The sequence below is a fragment of the Acomys minous genome (assembly GCF_964271855.1).
Source record: "Acomys minous genome assembly, chromosome: 9".
In the NCBI taxonomy this organism is placed as follows: domain Eukaryota; kingdom Metazoa; phylum Chordata; class Mammalia; order Rodentia; family Muridae; genus Acomys; species Acomys minous.
In genome coordinates, this window is record NC_140490.1 from 101,068,689 (window position 1) to 101,093,693 (window position 25,005).

Here is a 25,005-nt window from a genome sequence, read left to right on the forward strand (position 1 = left end):
TCTGTAGACCAGGCTGACCTGTAACTCACAGAGATCCGCCTGCCTCTGCCTCCTGAGTGCTGGGATTAAAGGCGAGCTCCATCGGCGCCCAGCTGATGAGGGAGAATCCTAAATTATTCCACCCTGTACCACAACACATCTCACTTTGGTGGAGGACTCTCTGTAGATAGCAGGTAAAATAAGCAACACCAAACCAGGCTGGGACAGCCTGGGTATCAGTATTTAGTAGATTTAACTATTACACAGGAAAGTAAATGTTGTTACCATTTCCTGTTTTGCAGATGAGGGGACCAAGGCTCAGAAGTAGTTAAGCTTGCTAACATCTACCCCCCCCCCCCCAATCAGTAAGCAGATGTCTTCACGAAGCTCATGTTCCCTAGCCCTACTCTAGCCGGGGCCACTTAAGTAGGACTTCCAATTCTGCCGAGCCATTTTTAAAGTACCTCTAAGACCTTATGGGAGACATAAGCATAAAGCAGGCAAAGGATGTTTTCATTATTCACGACGTGTCGTGCCTTCTCCTCCATGGAATTCACTCTGAATTCATTTGCGTTGTTTAGAGCCGTTCACCAAAGTACTTCCTTCTGTCTTGTCTCTAGGTATTAACCACCCCCCATCCCACCCCACCCCACCCCCGCACTCATACCCTACATTTGTTCGAGTCCCTCTCCCCCGACAAACAACAAGGAAACACAGAAAAATATTAACGCTGCGAGAGACGTCGACAGGCACCTAGGCAGTTCTTCCTTCTCTGGAAATTTCCATCCTGATCTGATCCTCTTAGCAACTCTCGTTCATTCAGCCATGGCCCCAGCAGCGCTTTTGCCTTACCTGCTGGCACCCTTGTATCCTACTGTCGGTAGTTCCGTGTTACAGCTCAGCATCTTTTGAGAGGACTGCGGTTCAACGGCATTGAGACCTCACTCCACCGACCCTGTAGGTCACTAGGGAACAGAGAATGGGGTTTTCTAGTTATTTAATATTCTTAGGTCTGTGCGCTGTACTGAACCTGTTCAACATGGACTCTGAGCGAATTAATGATTCCCCAAAGACTTCATTTTGCAAAGGAAAGGACTGCATTGGTGGTGGAAGCGATGGCTCGTTGCTTCTACCACTTCACTCATCAGTGGGAAAGCTGAGAGCCAGACCCTGTACTTTGCTTCGTTGAGTGCTGAGCTCTCCAGAGCTGTAATCAAACCTGACTGTTTAAATACCTGGAGACAATTGCCCGGCGCTGATAGCCCTGTTTTCTGTACTGTGCTTGCGCTCTAGTGCACTTGCTTAGCTCTGGGTACAAAGGTTCGTATTTCACTTACCGGCCGCGATCGTGATTATCTGCAAGCTTTAAGTGCAGACTGGTTTTACCTGTCTTTTCACAAAGCCTTGATTGCTCGAGTGCTTGAATGTGGGAAAACTAGAAATTGATCATCTCATCCACTTGCTCAGAAAGCTGAAGGAAGCGATGCTTTTTCTTTTCTTAGTATTCAGAGCCTCAAATTTTTTATTGGTGCCCTCCTCTCTCCTGTGCAGACCTAATGTCTTCATTTAGGAAGCGGGAATAATGTCACCTTTGACCAAGCAAGAATCAAGAACTCAGAATTCATTCATCCTATTCCTTATTCTCTCTTTATTTTTTTTTTATTTTAGTGTGTGTGTGTGTGTGTGTGTGTGTGTGTGTGTGTGTGTGAGAGAGAGAGAGAGAGAGAGACAGACAGACAGACAGACAGACAGACAGACAGACAGACAGACAGACAGACAGAGACAGAGGGGCGGAAAGAGAAAGAATAAGAGAAAAAGCAAGAGAGGGAGAAAGAATGAGAGAGCTGGTTATGTGACTGAATCCAGTATGTTTCATGTACAGGGCAAACACTGTAAGACTCAAGCAGAGCGACAACTCTAGCTCACTTTGACTTATTTTCCTCATCTAATTCACGTGCCCATAGCTTCAGATCCTCATGACAATCTTCCCAGCTCTTTAGAATCTCGTCTTCCCTTGAACACAGAGCTAATGAACTGAGCCCATCTTTCCCTTCTGATCATTTCTTCCTTTTGGTTCAAGTTCTCTATTTCCTTTCTTTCTAAGTACTGGGTATCCTAAAGGCTATGTCTTTTGTTCACCATCACGTCTCCTGTTTCACACACACACACACACACACACACACACACACACACACACACACACAAACACACACTTTCCATTTCTCCTTCCTTTGCTTTCTCCCACTGTCCTTTTCAAGTCCATGTTCTCCAAACGTATTTTAGACCTTGCACTAATCATTTAAATTTACTTCCCCAATTAAAGCCTTAACATGTCAAAAAGAAAACCCTATTGGGCTCCAAGGAAATCAATCATATTCAAACTATAATGCAGAAATTTTCAATAGGAAACACCTCTGATTTCCCATGCCGAGTGAAGCCATTTGTTCTGTGTCCTACCACAGGACTTAGAACAACTACAAGTGGTAATTACTTATGGGATGCTTTGTTCGATGTCTTTATGTCTTCTTTGTACTTCCCATAAAGCACTAGGTTCAGGACAAGAAATGCATCTTTCTTTGTGAAGCCTTTTATTTCTTGGTATTATCTATCAATCGTGAGAAATAAAACAATAAAACAAGCAAATGGTCGAGTAAAAGATCACCTGTTTTCTTGCAACCCACAGACTGTGCACGCATACCGGTTGATGTTATCTGCATTCAGAAGATAGGGTCCTAACTTATATTCCCAAAGAGAGATGCAAATACCATAACACACAAAAAAGAATGCTGTCTACGCGGGACTGGAACCAACACGAACAGGCAAAGTATGTTCCAAATACTACCAAATGAACATAGAATCAGAGCAGCGGCACACACTCAAATGATTCAATGTGAATCATTTGCAGACTCGGTTCTGCTATTAATCCCTCTCTTAACAACCAGAATGAGTTCTTCATGAGATGATGGCATCTTGCGCTTACTGTTCTCTGGTACAGTTCCTGAGAACATAGTAGATTTAAATTTGAGTCCCAGCTTGAACAAGCTGGTGACCTTAAATAAGCTTATGACCTTGAGAAAACCTGTGACCTTCAGCAAGTCTTGGCCCTTGAACAAGTTGGGTTTTGGGGTGCCTTGCCTTGCTTTGTTTTGCTTTGTTTTGTTTTACTTTACCTTCTGTTTCCTTATATGAAAAATCTGAAAGGGGAATACAAATTCTTACCTCGGGGCTCCTGTCATGATTGGTACGGTAATTATGGAAGGCTTCTGAGGATGATTAATCTCCCTTTAAAATTAACATATGTTTGATATTTCAAGTTATGCTCAAGCCTTATTGGCCAGGGAATCCATTTTTAATATGTCTAGTCTCAAATGTTTTGTGTTGATTGAATAGCTGGATTCTCACAGGTCCTGGGCTATCTGCAGCCTGCTCGTCATATTCTATATAAAGTTATAGTAATAACTAATATAACAGTAATATTTTACATTTCCTGAGTTGTATTCTTGTTTACTATGGGAAAACACCCAGCTACCAAGGGAGCACCTTCAAACAGCTGACTGACAGTGTCGCTCTTGCATGGTAAGTGCAGCCTTCCTGCTGCAGTGAGGGTTTCCCTCATGTCCCCACCCTCTCCTGCTTTCCTTTATTGGTGGGCTGCCTTGTTCTTTCTCTAGCAATCATCAACCTCTTCCCTTCCTCTACAATCCCAATCTCTGCTTAGATTCAGTCAGAATATCATATTCCCTGTTTTATGTCAGTTTTATCTCATTGGGTTATACAGACTGATGTTCCTACTTTCCCATCATTTCTTCTCAAGTGATTGCTCTTTGTGCGGACAGTATTTTTGGTGATGAAATGAAATTTCAGACTAGTCACATATTCTCTGTCTCCCTCCTGGTTTTCTCACAGGCATTTCCGATGACTGTGAATTTTGTTTTTGGTCACTTGCTTCTTTCTAACTCATTCTCTTCTGTGTTCACAGCTGCCAACCAAGATGAATCATTAACTCTCTTGCCTGGATTGCTGAAAATTCTGCTAACTTATCTCTTCCTCACTTCCCTTTTCCCTGCTTTATACGGCAGTTTTCCCATCTACAAAATTTGGACATATCACTGACTATTGCCATGTGAAGGGTCTGGGAAAAGCAAGTTGAACTAACCAAAAATTTTCCTATCCACGTGCATGACTGTTTCTATCTCTTTTTGGTTAAATCAGTCAACTTGGTCATTCTTTTTCTGGTTCACACTAAAAGCAAGTTGTCAGAAGCTAGACCACACTCCTTTGCAAACCAAAGGTCGGTGTCCTAGATTTCAAATATAGACATTATGGAGATGTGCCCTCCTGGAAGCTCTGCTGTAGGGTTACTTTCATCTGAACTAGATAAAAGGTAATTCTGAGCTGAAAGCACGCATGGGCAACGGTAAGTAGCCTTTGTGGCCTAAGAGCAAAGTGGATGTTCACACATTTCGAAGATAAAGATTCTGTGGTGACAGGCTGGTGTCTAACTTCCATCCTTAACACCTAAGATATGTGATCTGACACAAACTTGATACCAGATCATTTTTTATTGAACAGTTAAAAGAATGGAAATCTTTCTATTTTCCAATTTCCAAGCTCTCTGGAGCTTATAAATGAAGCTTCTTTCAATATCTGGCTTACCCTCTATCTATCCCTACAGTGTTTTTGTTTTTTCTAAGAAGATATTCAAGCAGTTATATGACTGGTTTACTTTAATTGTAGCTACACGGGGCTCTAACACTGGAAAGGGTACTGGGCAACCAAGTCTTACCATGAAAGAACATGTTTCTTCTCAGCCTCTACAATCCAAAGAGAAAATTATTAATGTGTTACATAACTCAGATGCCAGCACGCAGTCCTCCTCCAAAGAAACTCCCAGCTATGTTGGGGGCAATAAGACTTCTTTCCCAGCATTGTACATGTCATTTCAAGCCCCATTATAGAATTTTGGTAGGAAAACAGCATAGTTTTACATCTTTAGAATAATATAGAAAGCTTTTCATGAAAGACCGTTTACCATATTTCTGATCCTGTAACAAGGCATTTAGTAACTAAGAACTTTGTAGAGTTCCTCTAGACTCAAAGCTCAAATGCTAGGGGTTCTGCTCAAACTATGGCACCAACCAAGGACAATACATGCAATAAACATCGAACCCCTACCCAGATCTAGCCAATGGACAGGACATTCTCCACAGTTGAGTGGAGAGTGGGGTCTGACTTTCACACAAATGCTGGTGCCCCATATTTGACCACGTACCCTGGATAGGGAGGCCTGGTGGCATTCAGAGGAAGGATAGCAGGCTACCAATAAGAGACTTGATACCGTATGATCATATAGAGGGGGAGGAGGTCCCCCTCAGTCACAGTCATAGGGGAGGGGCATAGGGGGAAAGCGGGAGGGAGGGAGGAATGGGAGGATACAAGGGATGGGATAACCATTGAGATGTAATATGAATAAATTAATAAAAAATGAAAAAAATCTCAAATGCCATATAGAAAAGAGACTGGTTCCTTGACCTTGACTTCCAAATATAATTTTGTTCAGAGAACAGAAAATAAGATATAAAGTGTTTTCTAAAACATAAACTAAAAAATATGTTATGACTACTGCAGTTGCCATTTTTAATATGTTAGTGATGCTGATTTGAATTACAAAGATAACTAAATGACAATCATCTACCTCAATATATATTCCCAAAATATGGCTAACTATTTATTTAATAGGATTCCAAAGGATTCTATGAAACCAAAATTCCTTGAGTTTAGATACCCTATGTTCACTAGGTTCCACGTGAGGATACTAAGGCAACTCAAGAAAGTAAAAGGTAATGAGATCAAACAAGGCCACTAGCATTTCTTAGGGGAAACAGCAAGAGAAATGAACTGTTCCTATAGGATATTGGAAATGTCCAACTATATTAAAGAGAAACAAATTAACACTTTTATTATTTAAAAAAAAACTTTGAATTTTCCTGTTTAATGGCTAAACTCATTCAGTTTCTTTCTTGTCATTCGTTCTCTCTGCGCTATCTGCCCCTGTGGCTTTTCTGTGCTTATGAGTTCTTGACATGTCCCCTGCTGTTCATCTTGCTGTCTTTCACAATGCTACCCGTCTGTCCTCTTTAGTAAATTATTTTTTAAAGCACGGGTGGGTGGCCTTCAAATGTTGCAGGAACAATTCGTTACTAGGATATCTGGGAAGGGAGGGGGTTGAATCCAAAGTGAATCTCATTTATTCTGAGGAGCATTGTTTCTGAAGTGTGTGGGGCAGACAGCTGACAGGCATCGCTAGGTGGCAATATTCCAGGATAGGATTTCCAACCACAGAGCTGGGTGCTGCCTCCCCACTCCACTCCTGCCTGCTAGTGTCCTATATAGCGATTTTGATTCCAAAATTGACTTGGTTGTCTGAAGCATCTGCATTTGAAATCTAGGGCATGTCACATCATTTCTCAAAAATAACATAACAACACTTTTTAGGATGTATGGCTGCTGATTTGAGCCTTAACTAGAGAGAAAATGCCTTCATAGATTTTTCTTTTCCTCCCATTGTGTGAAAAAAATTTAAAGGCTATATATGAATATATATATTTTTTTTTTCAGATCAAAGAAATTTAAAAAATGAGTACAACAGGTTGTTTATGAAGGAGAATGTATTAAACGGTGTTTCATGAAAACATGCCTTTTAAGACTTACAAGTGTTACATATTTGATTATTTAAGTAATCCATGGTATGTCCCATTAAATACAGGCTGTATAGCTGCAGTTTTTGCCATGTTGACCACATTCTTTTTAGGAACTGACCTGATTCACAATGTACTACCCAAGCGAGATTTACCACATTATGAAACCTTATCCTGCCTTAGTTTCCCCATTTGTAAATGGAAGTATTACTAACACACTGTTCATGAATATATTGTAGAGTTTAAACGGACTAATATGGTATGTGGCATACCAAACAGTCTTAGGCTAGCTACTCTGTGTTCAAAATATCCTTAGGCTACCTATTTATTCTTAGTGTGTATCTATGTGTCTATGTGTAGGTATAAATTGTGTGTGTGTGTGTGTGTGTGTGTGTGTGTGTGTGTGTGTGTGTGTGGTGTGTGCTGTGTACCTTCTTTTACATAGGTATCAGCCATCCAAAGTCAGGTCTCATGCTTCTATAATAGACACTTTACAGAATGATGCAGTCATTCAGCCCAAGATTGCCTTGTTTATTGTTTCTTTTGTACTTTTAGATTATGATATAATTACATAATTTTTCTTTCCCTTTCCTTTCTCTAAACCCTCCCATATATCCTTCCTTGCTCTCTTTCAAATTCATAGCCTCTTCCTTTATTAATCATTGTTACATACATACTATCTATTTTTAAGCACAAGGCCAGGTTGAAGATAAAAGGGAACTTATTCAAGTAAAGTATTTTTTAAAGTTTTAATATTTTTATGTTATGTGGGTGTCAGTGGCTCCATGTATACATGTGCACTACATGTGTCTTTGGTGCCCAGTGAGGCCAGAAGATGACACCAGATCCTCTGGAACTGGAGTCATTAGAGCTTGTGAGCTAAGAACCAAACTCAGGTCTTCTACAAGAGCAAAAAATGCTCTTAACTGCTGAGCCATCTTGTAAACCCAGCCTTCCTCTTGTAAATCTTAAAGTCAGGATGCAGATGAGCTACAGATGCTGGGAAGAGGTGAAAAGGAGCACAGAATTCTAAGGGATGATAATGGATCAACTACCACAGTCAGAGGGTGTGTGAGGGAAAGAAGGACATCCTTTCAGATAAAGCTATTTCAGTGGCACTAGAGGCTGAGCATGCTTGAATGTGTGAATTGACAGAAAGAATGTTCTGGAAAGTTCCTTGCAGAGAAATGGCCTACACTTATGCTGATAAGAGTGACTATGAAGGAAATATTGGCATTATTCAAGAACTGGGTCATTTTTTCCTTAATGCTCACAGGTGCCTGTGAATAATTCATTTCAATTCTCCATGAAGCACAAGGAAAAGAATCGTTTCAGGGGCCAAGAAAAAGCTATTATACTCTGGCCTCCCGAAGTGTGACTGTGAAATAATGAAACAAATCTTTAAACAAAATGTGACATGAATCTCTTCTCAGATAATATGCTGACCTCCTCCCTATAAAATGCTACTAAATGTTTTTGAATAAAGAATGCATCTGTGAGCTATATTTTCCTGGAGTAGTGATGGGTTTGTACTGAGTGATCTGTTATTCTCTCCTTGGGGCCGAATGTATGAAGGTGCAAATCAGCTTGACATGGGATGGACTGAGGACACAATCAGGGCCTGGTCACAGTAATGAAGTCCCAGGTCTTGAGAGAAATAAAAACTAGGGTTAAAGGTCATTGTTTTCAGAAGCTATTTACAATAAGCTGATCATAGGTTTTTGTCCCTGGATTGAGAGCATCAGGCCTTGTATTTAGAGGAAATGGAGTCATAAGTTCTCCTCAACTTCTGGTCCAGTGAAGCTGTGACCTTAATTCCAAGATAGACAAAACAATTTTCCTCTAGTATGTCAAACCTGAGTTTGCCATCTCTCTCTCTCTCTCTCTCTCTCTCTCTCTCTCTCTCTCTCTCTCTCTCTCTCTCTCTCTCCTCTCTCTCTCTCTCTCTCTCTCTCTCTCAGAGAAGCTTTGCAAGTTTTGTGTTATACTCTAGCTGGTAGAATCTATGAAAAAGTTTTATAGACAAACATTTGTCTTCCTGTATTTGGAGCCATAGTCAGAAGACTCAGATCGTAGTTGGCTTACCTTTCTATTTCCTTCACGATCGTAATTTCTATGTTTTATAATAATAATTTTGATTGGAAAAATAAATTCATTTCTTTTCCTAACAGTCAAAATCTTTGCTCTTGTGGTCTGCAGCCTTTCATGACTGATTGATCTTTTAAAGATTTATTTATTTAATTATTTTTATTATATATACAGTGCTCTGCTTGCATGTACACCTGCAGGCCAGAAGGAGGCATCAGATCACATTATAGATGGCTGTCAGCCACCTTGTGGTTGCTGGGAACTTAACTCAGGACCTCTGGAAGAGCAGACAGTGGTTTTAACCTCTGAGCCATCTCTCCAGCCCCCTCATGATGGATCAAAAGAAGCCCTCCACACACTAAAGTGAAACTGCTGCATCGATGTGTAATTCACATAAGTTCTCACTGAAGGTGTAAGTTATGCAAGGTGTAGGTCATGGTTAATAAGATGTGAAGCTCATCTGGTGGTCACTGTCTCTGTGAGAGGTATCTGGTTGCATTTGTGAGGGCATTCTTTTGTTTCTGAGTGCAATTTTGCCTTCTCATTAGTTTTCAAAATGGAAAAAAAATTATTTCCTTTTGTTTGAATACAGTAGTATCATGAGTATTGGCGCTGGGTAACATGATTAATCGTAACTAACATGTCATTCATAAAACACACTGATAGGTGTTTTTTAAGTCTTAATGTTTCTTCTCTATTTATACTTTCAAACTTTCATAAAGGATATTAAGAATATAAATTCTATACAGTGAACTGAACTGCTCATTTTTGCTATGATAGGTCACTTAATACAGCATTCACTTATAAATAGACTTTTTACCATCTAGAACATTGACAATAATTTAATTTGCATTGGCTTTTTGTGACTGGCTATATTAATGTTCTTCTGAAAAGTATTAACAATTGGCTCAGAAGAGAAAGCAGGTGAAATAAGAGTAATATTTATTCATAGTGATTAATTAAATTATTTGCCAGACTTAAGGAAACTAAATACTATGCAGAACTCTGACTTGAGGTAACAGAAGAAAGTCTGAGTCACTCTGTAGAATACGTTGCTTTATTTTCAGTTCTTAGAGATATATTCAATCATAACTAGTTGGGGAAGATACCATATAATTTGAAGTTTACCTGAAAGCTGTAATGTGTTTTATATTTAAGTAAAGGAAAATATTTTTAATGTTAAAAAAGAAAAGGAGAGGGAAATACAGAAATAGGGAACAATGAGTTTTGTGAGCCGGAACCTGAGGATATCCATTTACAAACCCTTTCAGGAAATATATGTTTCTGCAAGGCAGATAATCATGAATACTTTGATGGACTATATAAGGGAAGCCTCAAGGGTCTGTGTATAGATGCAAAGTGATTACATTAAGCACTTACTGTAATTGCTTTCCACCATTTAGACAAGGAACGATGAAAATGGGAGCTGTGCAATTGGGGTGGCAACAGGGTCAAGCATAGTCCCAGCTAAAGCACTTCCCTTTCTTTTTTTATTTTAATTTATTATAATTTATTCAGAATACATCCTGAATGTTATCCCTTGGCTTGTATCCCTCCCTCCCTCCCTCTTCTGCCCTATTCCCCTCTGACAGAAAGGGACCTCCTCTCCCATCAAATGATCACAGCCTATCGGGGCTCATCTGGATAGCCTGCTTCCCCTTCCTCTGTGTGCCCGCCCACCTGGCCTCCCCACCCAGGGGAAGTGATCAAATCAGAGGCATCAGAGTTTATGTTAGAGGAAGTCCCTGCTCTCCCCACAACTGTGGAGAATGAGTTGTCCATTGGCTAGACCTGATCAGAGGGTCTAGGTTTACTGCATGCAGTTTGTGTAGCCCCCCCCCCCGCCCCCGTCCAGGTCTTCAGGCCTTATGGTCTCCTTGTGGGGCTCCTGAACCTTCTGGCTCCATCCATCCCCTCATTCTTCCATACCACTCTCATCTGGAGTCCAGAAGTGAGTCCCAGCATCTGTCCCCGACCCCCAAAGAATTGATAAAGAAACTGTGGTATATTACACAATGGAATACTACTCAGTTATTTAAAACAAGGGAATCTCACATGTGAGATCATCCTATTGGGACTCCATAGAAAGATTCAGAGGATCCTAGAAACCTATAAGAAGAACGTTATGATGGGCAGATCTGGGCCCAGGGGTTCTGCTTAAACTATGGCACCAATCAAGGACAATACATGCAGTACACATTGAACCCCTACCCAGATCTAGCCAATGGACAGGACAATCTCCATAGTTGAGTGGAGAGCAGGGACTGAATTTTACACAAACTCTGGTGCCCCATATCTGACCACGTCCCCTTGATGGGGAGGCCCGGTGGCACTCAGGGGAAGGATAACAAGATATCAAGAAGAGACTTGATACCCTATGATCTTATAGAGGGGGAGGAGATCCCCCTCAGTCACAGACATAGAGGAGGGGAATAGGGTGAAAATGGAGGGAGGGAGGAATGGGAGGATACAAGGGATGGGATAACAATTGAGATGTACTATGAATAAATTAATTAAAAAATTTAAATAAATAAAACAAGGAAATCTTGAAATTTGTAGGCAAATGGATGGAACTAGAAAAGATCGTCCTGAGTAAGGTAGCCCAGACCCAGAAAGACACGCATAGTATATACTCATAAGTGCATATTAGCCCAGCATAGATGTCCTCTAAGAGACTCCACCCTGCATAACTCTTTCTAATATTTCTCCTTCTATGCAGCTCCCGGTCAGTATTAACATTATCAGACTCCAGAATTAACCCAAAGAGATGCAGGCATTCTTTCATTTCTTCTAATTTTCAGAATACAAATTTAGAAATTAAGGATAGTCCAGAAAAGTTTATAATTCTTCCATGAATTATAAGGGAGAAAACTTGTGTAAGTGTGCGCTCTCTGCGACAAACCTGAGAGGAATGTTTACACAGATCCTTCCTCCTGGCAGGCAATGGTTCCCACAAAGCATCCTCTACCCTGAAGGCTGGCTGTCAACTACCTCTGAAGTTTCCAAGGGAGGGGCCCACTCATTATCAGTAGTATCTCCCACACTTGACCCTTGGTCCTCCCCCATGGATTGCTGAAAACCCTTTCTTCTTCTCTGAGTAACTTATATCATTTCAGTGTTGGGGGACTCCACAGGAGAGAGAGCAAGGGACCTGAAGTGCTGGATTTTCCTTTGTGCTTTTTAATTTTCCAGTAAAACCATACCAAGTCATGTGATTCTGGTGCAATCAACACACACTTCTCTTCTCATTTTTTGACCCTGATGAAAGTGTTTCTACAAGAAAACTGCCAAGATAGTCATTACCCCCTTCTGGTACTTTCCTATCTCTACTCCCAGTTGGATTTCAATGACTTCATGGATTTCCAATAATGTAAAGTTCAAGCAAAATGAACAGGTCAGCAACGCCTGCCTACTGTGCACTGGTATGTACAGCACATAACCTAGCTCATTTAATTCCACCCATTCTACCATTATTGTCTAATTCCATCTTCACTATTTGAAATGAATCTACTCAACTCGTCCTTCCTACTTTGGTTACTACCTTAAGACACATAGGTACAGCATCTTGTTCAAAACTGGACACAGTGCAGCATGCTAGCAATCCAGGCATTGAGAGGCCAGAGGCCAGATGATCAGGAGTTCAAGGACAACCTACATAGTGAGCTATATCACAAGTTCAAAGTCAGCCTGGGCTATATGAGGTGTGTGTGTGTGTGTGTGTGTCTGTGTCTGTGTGTCTGTGTATCTGTGTCTGTCTGATATGTATGTGTGCCTGTGTGTGTATATCTGTGTTTATGTGTTTGTGTGTGTGTGTGTGTGTGTGTGTGTATTTGTGTTTGTCTGTTTTTGTGTATGTGTCTGTATGTGTTTATATGTATGTGTTTCTGTTTGTGTATCTGTGTTTGTGTGTTTGTATGCTTGTTTATGTATATGTGTGTTCATGTGCATGTCTATGTGTTTGTATATATATATGTGTGTGTTTGTGTTGTTTGTGTGTGTGTCTGTACTATGTGTCTGTGTGTTTATGTGTGTATATGTCTGTGTGTTTGTGCTTTGTGTGTCTGTATGTGTGTGTATGTGCTTCTGAGTATTGTGTTCTATATTTAATATGAAAGGATATCCTGGGTATTTCATCTCTACCAAATATGATGCTTTTCTTTCCTTTTTCCTTTCTTTAAGTATACTTTTTCTCTTTTTCTGTTGGGATGTGTGTGTAGTGTGTATAGTATATGCTACCAGAAGAAAAGCTGGAGGATAGCCAGCATCTCACTCTGTCATTCTCCATTTTATTCCCTTAAGACAGGGCATCTCACTGAACCCAGAGCTAACCTGGCCTACAGTGAGCCTCAGATACCCTCCTTCAGTTACAGGCACAGCAGTGTGTGATGTTATCTAGGGTTTTTTCATAGATTGGGGGCGGGTGGTAAATACCTCATGGTTGAGGCAATCTCCTAAGCTGAAAGAGAGGTTTTCCACTAGCACATGATCCGATGTGCATAGCTTCTCTTCTGCCTGAGAGAAATCAGTATTCCTTCTCTACCCTTCTGTGTCCCTATGAAGAACAGCCCTGGCTCAAAGGAGTCCTGAACAAAGGTGCTCCGTCTTTTTTGTCCCGTTTTAGTTTTCAGAGATGGCACATTTTGTAACCATGATTTTTTTCCCTTGATCTTCTTTTTGGAAAACGATTTATGAGTTTGAGGGGTTTTTTTTTTTTTTTGGTGTGACTCACTGAGTAGCAAATATAGATAGCATCTTTGTAAACTGAAGCTTTCCCTAATCAGAAGATAAAACTTGCCCTGTAACATCATGCAGAGATAGGTCAAAGATAATGAAAAGTGGCCATTGAAACTGAGTTCTGCAGGAAAGGTGTCAAAGCAATTAACCAACAATTGCACAATGTTTCTTCAGTGTTCTCATTGTGACCAGGTAATTACAGCACTTGAATTTTTATCAAAGCTCTTAAAGAAACTGAAAGAAGTTTTAAATCCTAACCCACTAGAGTATGGTGCAAATAAAAGCATCAAGGCAGATACTATTCCCTAATAATATCTATGACTCCCACTAGGAAAAATATACACACAAGAATAACCAGGCAGCAAGTAGAGAAAGGGCTTCCAGGGAATCAGTAGTGTTCAGGGGGAAAGAGAGTTAAACTGGGCAGCTATTCTGGGATTAAAGTCCATGAGCCCTTAGCTTCTCTCTCTCTCTCTCTCTCTCTCTCTCTCTCTCTCTCTCTCTCTCTCTCTCTCTCTCTCTCTCTCTCTCTCCTTTTCCTCTCCTCTCCTCTCTGTTTCTATCACTCTCTGTGTCTGTCTGTCTGTCTGTCCCTTTCCTCCCTCACCACCCATCAAGAATTGTAAAGCTTGACCCAGAAGATCCAGAGAGAATGAGCTCTGCCTTCAGATGAAAGAGGAGGCCTTAAGTTTTTCTCAGCCCCTTGCCCTATGGCATTTGCCCAGTGACTGGATTTCCAAGAATAGCTATTTTCTGTCTTTCTCAATCCCTGCTCCCGAGGGAAACCAGAGTAGAAACTCTTTTGGTCCTAAAGTTGTTCCAAGCATCAGCAAAATGTTTGCATTAGGTTTTAGCCCATGTCTGTTTCATCCAAGTGAGCTCATGCAGCTTGACTCACGCAAGCCAAATGACCATTAGACACATCAGGAAGAGTCTCCTCCATGACATGAATGGAAACTGGAATTAAAAACAGAGGCCAAGCTGTGGAAAGTTATTAATAATTAATATTGATCCATATGATTATTAATGCAGCGGTTATTCCTTAACCCGCTATTATATAAATAATGGACACAGAGACATGTTGGATTTTTAGTAACCTTAAAGCATTGGAGCTGGGCAGATAGAAACCCCCTAAGCTACCTTGTTATCCCCTAGCCACATATACCATTCCACTTGCTCCAACCTCTCCTATCTGGGCTACTTCTTAATCAAACTTCCTATAATACTTGGACATGTTCACATGAGTTTCTTCTTTCCATTACGCCAATCTTCAGGGCCAACTCTTCCCAGCCATGTGCTTCTTGTTCACCTTATCCATAGCAGCATCTCCTCTCTCCTTCTTCCTTCCTCTCTTGTACCACCCTCTCCTGTAATCCTTCTACGACCCTCAAAGCCCACAAACCTTAACTCTGCCTACCTCTCTTCTGCCCAGCCCAGGTATAGGCAACTTTATTGCCCAATCAGCGATAATTTGGGAGGCAAAGTTACACAGCATCACTTGGTGCATGAGAGAATGCCCTCATCTGGGTATAGCCAGTTCTTGGGGGAGCAGTAATTAACAATTGAATATATAGCACCAGACCAACCCCCAACACCAAGCGACCCCTACTAAGTATATTTGATCAAATGATGAGTAACCGACAGCTGCTGCCTCAGTTTTTGGACTTCAGATATGGTTTTGAGTCACAATGGATGCTATTTACCAGTGACAAGAATTCTTTAACCATTCTTCTTGGACCAACTCACAAAGAAACTTAAAGAAGAAAACAGTGTTTCTGAAAATTCATTTGTACTGGAAAATGAAAAGCAGAATGAGAACTAAGCAAAAACTGTATAGGTTCATCCAGCCTTGAAGACTAACATAGCAGAAACAACCCTTCAAGGAAATTGGTTTTGCCATTTGATTCAAATTAGAAGATTTGTGGGCGTGTCCAAAAACTTGATGGTAAAAATGAGACTTTTTTTTTCAATCTGGCAATCTAAGCTTTCACCCATCATAGAAACAGGAGTTCAGTTGAAAAACCACACTGTTAAGTTCACCAGAACCCAGGTACACTGGAGGCAGCAGTGCCCATCTGAAATCCAAATTCACCTATAATAAGCGAGGCATGGAGATGGAAATCCCCCCCAGAAGTCCCAGGCCAGCAAGTTTCCCAAATGCAGCACTGAACAAGTTGTCTCACCCAAAAAGAAAATAGAAAATGAGGACCAACACTTGACATCTTCCAGAGACGTGAATGGAAAGTTTCTTCGTGAGTGTCCTCTGACACTTGCCCATATGAGCAGGACAGATAAACATTAAAAAGCATATAACAAGGAAGAAATCAGTGATGGCATCTAATGTCCATTGCAAAAACCCATTCATTATACACTCATCTAGATGGAACGCCTTCACCACATCTCCAAAGGTCCATATCCCCTTTGAATGCTAACATTCACGAGGCCCAGGATAATAATTAGCACGAGGACATCTTCCTGAGATGCGAATGAAAAGTTTTCAACTTGGCACTGCAATAGCGAACAGCAGTCCCTTAAAGTCCCGAAATGTCATTCTGTTTCACCCCACCCCAGCAGCCCTGTGGTCTGTATACTATTAAGAGGCTGGATTTTCCCTTCCAAAGGTTAAATAACATGGTCTTGTCATATTTACCATATTCTTTGTTATATTCTTATAGAAAAAAAGCTAGCATTTATCATGCTTGGTGGAATTATTGCCTCCAGAAAGCCTCATAAAGACAGAGGCATGATGTCATTGTTCACTTTTCCAATGACAGACCTGCTTCTCTGTTCTAGGAATTACAGACTCTGTGGTCACATCCCAAGATGGGTTGGGGGAGGTTGGGGAGTGGGCATATACTTGCTTCTGGACCTGTAGCTTGGGAAAATGGGAAGATTTTCCTGCACATCACATGGTACCAGATTATCCAAGAACGTCCCAGATAGCTGACGGCTCTCTCCACACTGAAAGAGAGCAAGTCAAAGACAAACGCTATGCAATCCTAAAGCAAATATATTCCAGTCTGCTCTGAGATGGCATGAAAACCACAGAGCTAAGCTGAGGAACTGCTTTCCTTAGTCTCTCATATGTTTTAAACTAAGTCTCCTCTTGTCCCTCATTGCAATGTATGCTCAGCTTCATGGTGAACATTCTTTTCTCTTTGAATTTTTCTGCTTTGCCTATGCCATGGTTAATATGTAAGGGTACAGCCTTTCCTGGCTATGTTGTCATGAACAAACATCCAAGTCACCTTTGTATATTTGTTCGTGATATGTAAAACAAATGTGTTTGCTCCCTATCTGCTATGAAGGTTAAGTAAGCACAGTGCTGAGCATACTGCCCGGCACTCTGTACACAGTGCACAGTAGCCATTGTCCTCTTTCGCCTCTCTGGTCTATGCATGTAGAGCACTATGATCGGTTTATTTTTCCTCCTTCACTGAAGGCTTAGGGTAATGTTTATAGGCTTCTTTTCTACCACAAGAATATTGCTAGGTGTTTTTGACATTCCATGTGATGGTTCATTTCATCTCCTCAAGATCTAGGCATAGTGTTACTTTACTTAATAAAACTTAAGCTTCACATACAGAGAGGGAGAGAGGGAGAGATGGAGGGAGGGAGGGAGAGGGGAGGGAGGGAGGGAGAGAGGGAGGGAGAGAGGGAGGGCACAGAGAGAGCACAGACACAGACAGATAACAACAGGTTCTGGGCCAAGGCTTCAGGACCTTCCTCAGTCACTAAATTCATAATTTGAATTATATTCTTAAAAGGCTTTAATCCAATGATATAAGCTTTAGACCCCACAAAACTGGCTTTCACATCAGCTCCTTCTTAGTGATTTTCTGACATAGTGATCTGTGATTTTTCTAGGAAATAGCATCAGCTGGCCTACCCTGAGCCAAATTCATCTCAGCCAACTATGACACGCCACTGTTTCTGGGTTCTTTATGGTTTCTGGGGTATCAGTTTGGTGACCCTTTTCATTATTTTGATCTCTACAAATTTATAATTCACTTTTCTTGAGTCACAGAAATTACATGGCTATATACTTCAAATCAATCGATAACTAAACACCTTAATTGTTCTCATATGTGATGTGCTGAATGTATTATAGTTGTGGAAAGAAACCTTATACTCAATAAACTGAACAATATTGTAATGAAGCAACCAGCTAAATCGAAGTGTAAGCCAGTCATTTTCACATAGTGGTGTCTATAGTGGTGAATTCCCAGCTTCCCTATTTCATATGTCAGGACTTTCCTTACCACTGTGGTGGCTACAGAGGGCAGTCACACGGAAATCATCTTCTTGTCACAAGACCACAGCCAGTATCACTTGTCACTAAGAACTTCATTCCACAGAACTAACGAGTTTATGTGAGTGGGGACTTTGCTCTTCAGTTCTTGTTGTGGGCCCAAAGTTAAACGTCCAAGACCATTAGCCATCACAATTCAAACTTTCAAGATAGAAACCAAAGGTGGTACACCTCAGAGGAACTTCAGAGGTCAGCCTGGACATGATGCTGGTGTCATTACAGAACAGTAGGATAGTGAACAGTCCATTGTTAATCATGTGCAATTGCGACCCCTGGATCTTAATCCCCACCCGGTGATTGGCAGCTATGAGGACATGGTCAAATCAACGCTTCAGTTTCTTTGTTTTATATACTTTTTATATATTGAAGTTGTTTTTTGAGAATGAAGTCATTTACAATGTTGTTAATTGTTCGTAAGTCCTGGTTCATAATAAGCATTCCACCCATGTTACCTGTTTTTATTACCAACTATTATCTCAATAAGTAGGGTTTTGGTGTTTTTTGTTTTTTGTTTTTAAGATTATGAATAGTTCTGATTGTGTGGATTTTTGTGGAGATTCTAATTTTGTGTAATATGTTTATCTGGGCAGGGCCAACCAAAATGTAAAAATAATAGAGATTTTTACCATCTGTGTAGACTAGACCAAAATTTGCTCCAGAAATAACACAGTATTTGAGAAGCACTTTATGCTTTCCTTATCTAAACTTTACGAATAGTGATAAAATTACAAATAAACTATCTCAAAAACATGCATTTACTTGTAGTATACACAGGCACATCGAAGATTAAAAGTGCATTGAAGGCTGTGTATTGTCAAAGGACAGTGTTCTTAGGAACAATGCTCTTATCTAATGTCTATAAGGATAACACAGTGATATTAATACATCTTCATGCTTCCATGAGCTACATTCTATCTAGTCAGAGAAAAGACAAATAAACACATTTTGTAACATGCAGCATTAGAGTTTTTAAGCTCAAGATTTTATTTAATTTTAAGTAAGATGTCCTCTCTTTGAAAGCCTATGTTAGCTACATGAACTTCTGGCATGCACGCCTGTGTGTGTGTGTGTGTGTGTGTGTGTGTGTGTGTGTGTGTGACTATTTTAGACTTAAAAATCTTTTACAAATCTAATTACACCATTTCTCTCTCCTACTCCTCCCATGTCCAAAATCTTTCTCCATATCTACAGCCTCCTCTTCTTTAACCATTGTTATTGTCTATATGTATAAGGAAATCTATCTAGGAATGCAACCTGTTGAGCCTGAGCAGTGGTCCTTGCATGTGTATGTTTCTGGAGCAGACTACACTGTTAGATAACCATTCGCTAACTGTGATGGGGAAACATCCAGGACTTTTCAACAACATGGTTGCCTAAACAAGACCTAAAATTTTCAACAAGCATTGCCATCCTGGTGTCTACAAAAGAAACCTCCCTGGAGCCCCACCCTAGATAAAGCTATAGGCAATAAACAACTTGAAAGAGATAGGGAAGGAGGGAGAGAGACAGAGACAGGCAGACAAACAGAGTGAGACAGAGAGAGAATTAAACTTTATAGCTATTGGCGTGGGTTTTGTTGGTTGGTTGGTTGTTCTTCTTCTTGGTTTGGATTGGTTTGGTTTGGTTTGGTTTGGTTTGGTTTGGTTTGGTTTGGTTTGGGTCTTTTGGCCCTCACTACTTGAGACTACAAAAATATGTTCTCTTATGCTAATAAAGTTTTCATGTGAAAAAGGGTAAAGTAATAGTTCCTCTGTTTCTTTAAGTAAATTAAATACAAAGCTTGTTATTACTCAATACAGGTACATATCAGTTTTAGAGAAAAAAATCATTAAGCCCATTTCCCCCATTACCAAATCATTATTTTAAAAAAGAGAGAGAGCTACTAAGGGAGTGTTAGTGTAGATTAGAATACACACATATCCAACCATCAAGGGGGGGGGGCTTGCTTTTCAATCAAAACCACAGTGACTTGCATTTGGACTTCAAATCCATAAAAAACAGGATGCTGCAGTTGAAGGCTATCAATAAACCACCTTTCATGACTCATTCCAGTCTATGGTGTAAAAAATATGGAGGACTTTCCCCAAAGTGTGAAAGGATATGGAAGCTGCTCTCCCATTCACTGGGTAGGGTAGAACGGCTTGATGTGTCACTGGGCATAAATGGATTATGAGTCACAATAATCCCAGTGACACAATTCTTCGGAGCAGTCCGTAACCAACCAGCCTCACCTAACATTACAGTGAGGATTAGAGTATTTTTACTTTCCATCCTAAAAATAAAAGGAAGCGGTAGAATGCAAAAAAAAAAAAATGGGGTATACTGGGGGGGGGGAGTCATTTTTAGCCCTTTGAGTTCATGAAGGGGTCTAGAAGACAGATGTGTGTGAAACGAATTATACATCTCCACCTGTCTCCCTCTTATCTATAAGGACTAGACAGCTTTGTCATACAGCTGCCTAAGGCTAATCCTCTGCACTCCCTCAATCTTCTCAGTCTACTGCCTGAGTACCTTTGAAGCCGGGACTTAAAACCCTAAAATTAGAAGCAGGATTAAGACTGGCAGACTGCTGAAAAGCTTACCGCTTCCTGGAAAGAGCAGGGAAGGATGTGCGGGGTAAATGTAGAAAGGGAATGTCGGTTTTTAAAGAAATAGGGAAGCCCATCTTATCAGGCTTTCAATAAACATGGTTATTCCTTTCCTGACCCTCAGACATATTCATAAAGTACATTTTCATAAGTGGAAATTTTACCTACTCAACTTGGGACTTTATTTATAACATGTCTATTCCCTTAAAACAATTGATCTCTTCCTCAGTCTCTCTGTCTCTCTGTGTGTGTCTCTGTCTCTCTGTGTGTCTCTCTGTCTCTCTCTGTCTCTCTGTGTGTCTCTCTCTCTGTCTCTCTCTCTGTCTCCCACCCAATCAATAATCCATACACCACTGCTAAGCTTGTCATAAACTATCCAACAGTGATTCTGCTGCCTCGTGTTGTGCATCATTTTTTGATGGAGTTTTCCAATGGGCAATGCTAATCTAACTGGGTTTCTATGATTGCCCCATAGTGAGGTGTGATTAATGCCCTGGAGACTCCCAGGAGTAGAGAAAAGTACCATCTTTTTTGCTAAGAAGTCAAGTTTTATGCATATGACTACCAATTTGTAGTATGGGCACATGCCTACAAACCCCTAAACTGAATATGCAGTAGTTCAAATGCTTTTGAAATGATTAGATCAGCAACATAGTGCAGGACACTGAATAACACGTTCCTCCTTGTGATTCCACAGCCCTAGGGAGATGGGGCTCTCTGTCACCACCTAGCATTCTGGCAGAATGCAGTACTATAATGTCTAGCTCAAGCAAAGCTCAAGATTCAAGGCATGCTTCCTAATGAATGCATATTACTTTCCTACCATCATGGAATTGAAAGATCACAAGTCAAATCTTTGGAAGTGAGGCACCATCTGTATACATTTTCATAAATCAAGGCCATCTAGATTACCACAGAGTAAAAGTTAACAAAATGTATTTTAGTAATTACATTTGATACTATATTTGGAATGCATAACGAATGAAATTCTTGTAAGTACCTGGAGTGTAAGGACTATAAGCCTATTTATTTCCATACATATTTCCAGTTGCATCAGGCTGGTGTTTCCTCATCCTAATGAGCTCAGCTGTGTCTACATCATTTCCTTTGACCAGCAAATGTGTAGTATGAAAATCATTTCCAAGCAGAGGATTTATTATGGATAATTACTATGGATGTTTCCACAAGCTCTTTTTTTTTCCTCTTAATCTAAATAGTGATATTCTGTATATAAAAAGAATCACTAAGTATGGCCAATAATGACAGAGGAACAAAGACCCCAGCCAATCCTTTGTGGCCAGCGATATATCCTTTATGTACAAGTGTGTGACATTTATCACCGCACTGCGACCTAGCCAACCCCAACTAATTCATCCTAATCAACATTTCTTGTGATTTTCAAGAGGTCCTGATCTCCCAGCCACATCTTGTAAGACGCCTTGCTTCCACTAAATGAATGTCTTCGAAGCAATTTTACACATCTTAAAGGCATTAATGGAAAAAGAGAATTAGGTCTAAACCTAGTGAAACCCTAGCAGAATACAAACAGGAAGAGCCCCCATCTGTTCTCTTGCTCCTACTGTATGGATATTTTCATAAGAAAATAGTTTTGCAAACAAACTAAGCATGGCCCCCTCTCTAATTCTTCACTGGGGTAAAAGCAAATTCATTGCCTACCAAGTGCTGAAAACGATGTTTGTTCTTAGTTCACCAGGATCCAGCTGAGGAATAGTATTAAGCTGACAAATGTGTGTTAAGGGAAGTAGGTAGAGCTACAACTCCAACTCTGTGAGACAAACATTTCAGTACTTCAGGCAATTCTAATATGACAACAGCATATTAATATCCAGCGCCTTTCCGGGAATCCAAAAGGGGCTTGTCCTTTAATTACTTCCCTTATCGCTAACTGAATTGTTTTTATTCACTTGTAGTTTTTCTCCTGAGTCTGTTTTACTTTCCTTTACAATGTTATCTGCTCATTTTCCGTATGTGAATCACCATGTGCAATTTGTAAATCATTCTACTTCTCTTTAGAAACAACGGGCTAATTCTAAGATTCCTTTAGAAGTTACCTGGGGGAATGCCACAGTGTTTGACCTTCAGGTTAGTGACACAAAAAGAGTTCTTTCTCATCAAGGTCTCCTTAGTGACAGGGCATACATGATACCAGAACCTTAAGTAGCAGAATCTGTTTAGGACAGGCACTCTCTCAGAAATGCACAGTCCCAGGTGAAGCCTAGAAATCCCTACGTGACTCTGACTGGAAGCAGCTATTTTGCAAGAGAAACAACCAAGCTGAAGAAATGATATCTCCCATACATCAGCTCCCTACTCTCTGTGGAGGATATTAATCTGATTAACAGCAACAGGGACTCATCTGTCTGTGGAGTATATTAATCAGATTAACAGTGGGTACTCTGTGAACCAGAAAAAGGCTAGTGAGAAATATTCTGAGGAGAGGCAGAATCTATACTAGCTGTGTCTTTGGACAGCATACATTGTGATGAGAAATGTCAATTATCAAACCAGCAATGGTATAAAGGAGGGTAATAGTGGGTCAATAGAGTTTTAAGAGTATGCATCAAAAGTGCCTACTCTGTGCTTGGAACCCTAGGAATGAGAGCAGATGTGGGTGTGAGACATTAAGCATGACACTTCTGAGACAATTTTGGGTATGCAAAAATGCAATAACTGGTTGTTGAAATCTAAAGAAACAACTCTAAGCTGGTGTGGTGGCACACGCCTGTAATCCCAGAGCTCTGAGAAGCAAAGGCAAGTGGATCTCTGTGAGTTCAAGACCAGCCTGGTCTACAAAGTGAGTCCAGGACAGCCAAGACTACACAAGGAAAAAGACTCTCTTCCAAAAACTCAAAGAACTCTCAGTACTCCACTCAGAGTCCAGCTGCAAGTCCCAGGACCTGTCCTTATGGCCCACTGGGTGGAGTCTCTCAGAGGACATCTATGTTGGGTTAATATCCACTTATAAGTGAGTTTATACCATGCATATCTTTCTGGGTCTGGGTGACATCACTCAGGATGATCTTTTCTAGTTCCATCCATTTGCTGCAAATTTCAAGATTTCCTTGTTTTTCATAGCTGAGTAGTATTCCACTGTGTACATGTACCACAATTTCTTTATCCATTCTTTGGTTGAGGGAAATCTAGGTAGCTTCCAGTTTCTGGCTATTTTTAGTAAAGCCGCTATGAACATAGGTGATCAAATGTCTTTGTTGTATGGTGGACATCTTTTGGGTATATGGCCAGGAGTGGTATAGCTGGGTCTTGAGGTAGCACTATTCCCAATTTTCTGAAAAAGCACCATATTGATTTCTAAAGTGGTTGTACAGTTTGCTCTTCCACCAGCAATGGAGGAGTGTTCCCCTTTCTCCACATCCTCGCCAGCATGTGTTGTCACTTGAGTTTTTGATCTTAGCCATTCTGATGGGTGTAAGTTGGAATCTCAGAATCGTTTTGATTTGCATTTCCCTGATGACTAAGGAAGTTGAGCATCTCTTTAAGTGTTTCTTTCCCAGTCAATATTCCTCTGTTGATAATTCTCTGTTAAGCTCTGTACCCCAAGAACTCCACAGGGAGACCAGCAAGGCCTCAGATCTGGACCCAGGGAGGCCTGTACCAAACTGATGTACCAGTCAAGGAAAATTCATGGAGAGAACCTAGATCCCATGTTCAGATGTAGCTGACAGACAGTTCATTCTCCACGTGGGGAAGGAGGGAGCAGGGACTGCCTCTGACATGAGGGGAATAGGACAGAAGAGGGAGGGAGGGTGGGAACAGGAAGATAGGAGCTAGGAGCGAGGAGATAACAGTCGGGATGTAACATGAGTAAATTATAATGAATAATAAAAAACAAAAAAGAAAGAAAGAAAGCAACTCTGGACATGAAATTATGACGACCATGTTAAGAAAACCCAGGTGAACTTTTGCCATACACAGCTAGGAACTCTTGTCTCAGACATTCTCCAGAGATCTAAAGGCACAAGAAACGAGGCCAACAGTGGGGAAAAAAGGCAAGAAGATGAAGATGAGGTCAAGGTAGAAAAGAACATCAAGAATAGACAAATTAATATAAAAGTGTTGTAGCCTAGGAGGCTGGTAATTCTGCCAAGAAGATAGACTTGTGACTGACTGTGTTAATTATTTCATTTTCCAATATCACTATACATGTATATGTATATGTAACCCATCTTAGTGTGTCAAATGTGGCTGAGAGTGCTCCACGTAGGTAAGCTAGGTCCTTCTATATTCCAGTCCCGAATTCTGAGGCAATATCTTATTTCTCACTAACATTGTATATCCAGGATATATAACAAGGTTTTCTCTTCATGCTCTTGTCCTACACCTAAGTCAAGTCCACAATGGTGAGGTTCACAAAAAACATTTTTAAATACTTTGATTTTATTGTATGGAGTTAACAACTACCATGGCCTCTGCTACAAAGACACTAGATATGTGTGTGTGTGTGTGTGTGTGTGTGTGTGTGTGTGTGTGTGTACATGTATATATATATATATGTATATATAATGTATATATGTTTGTATACATGAATATAATTATATTTTATGGGAATATATTTCCCAAATGGACT

At 40.5% G+C, this 25,005-nt stretch overlaps 1 long non-coding RNA gene across 1 annotated transcript in view; it reads right to left on the reverse strand.

Annotated features, from left to right (window-relative positions):
- Positions 1 to 837: 837 nt before the first annotated feature.
- Positions 838 to 25,005, reverse strand: part of LOC311605284 — a 59,518-nt gene continuing 35,350 nt past the window's right edge. The window contains exon 3 of the long non-coding RNA XR_014781879.1: positions 838 to 944. This is a non-coding gene — a long non-coding RNA (uncharacterized lncRNA). The remainder of the gene's footprint in view (positions 945 to 25,005) is intronic.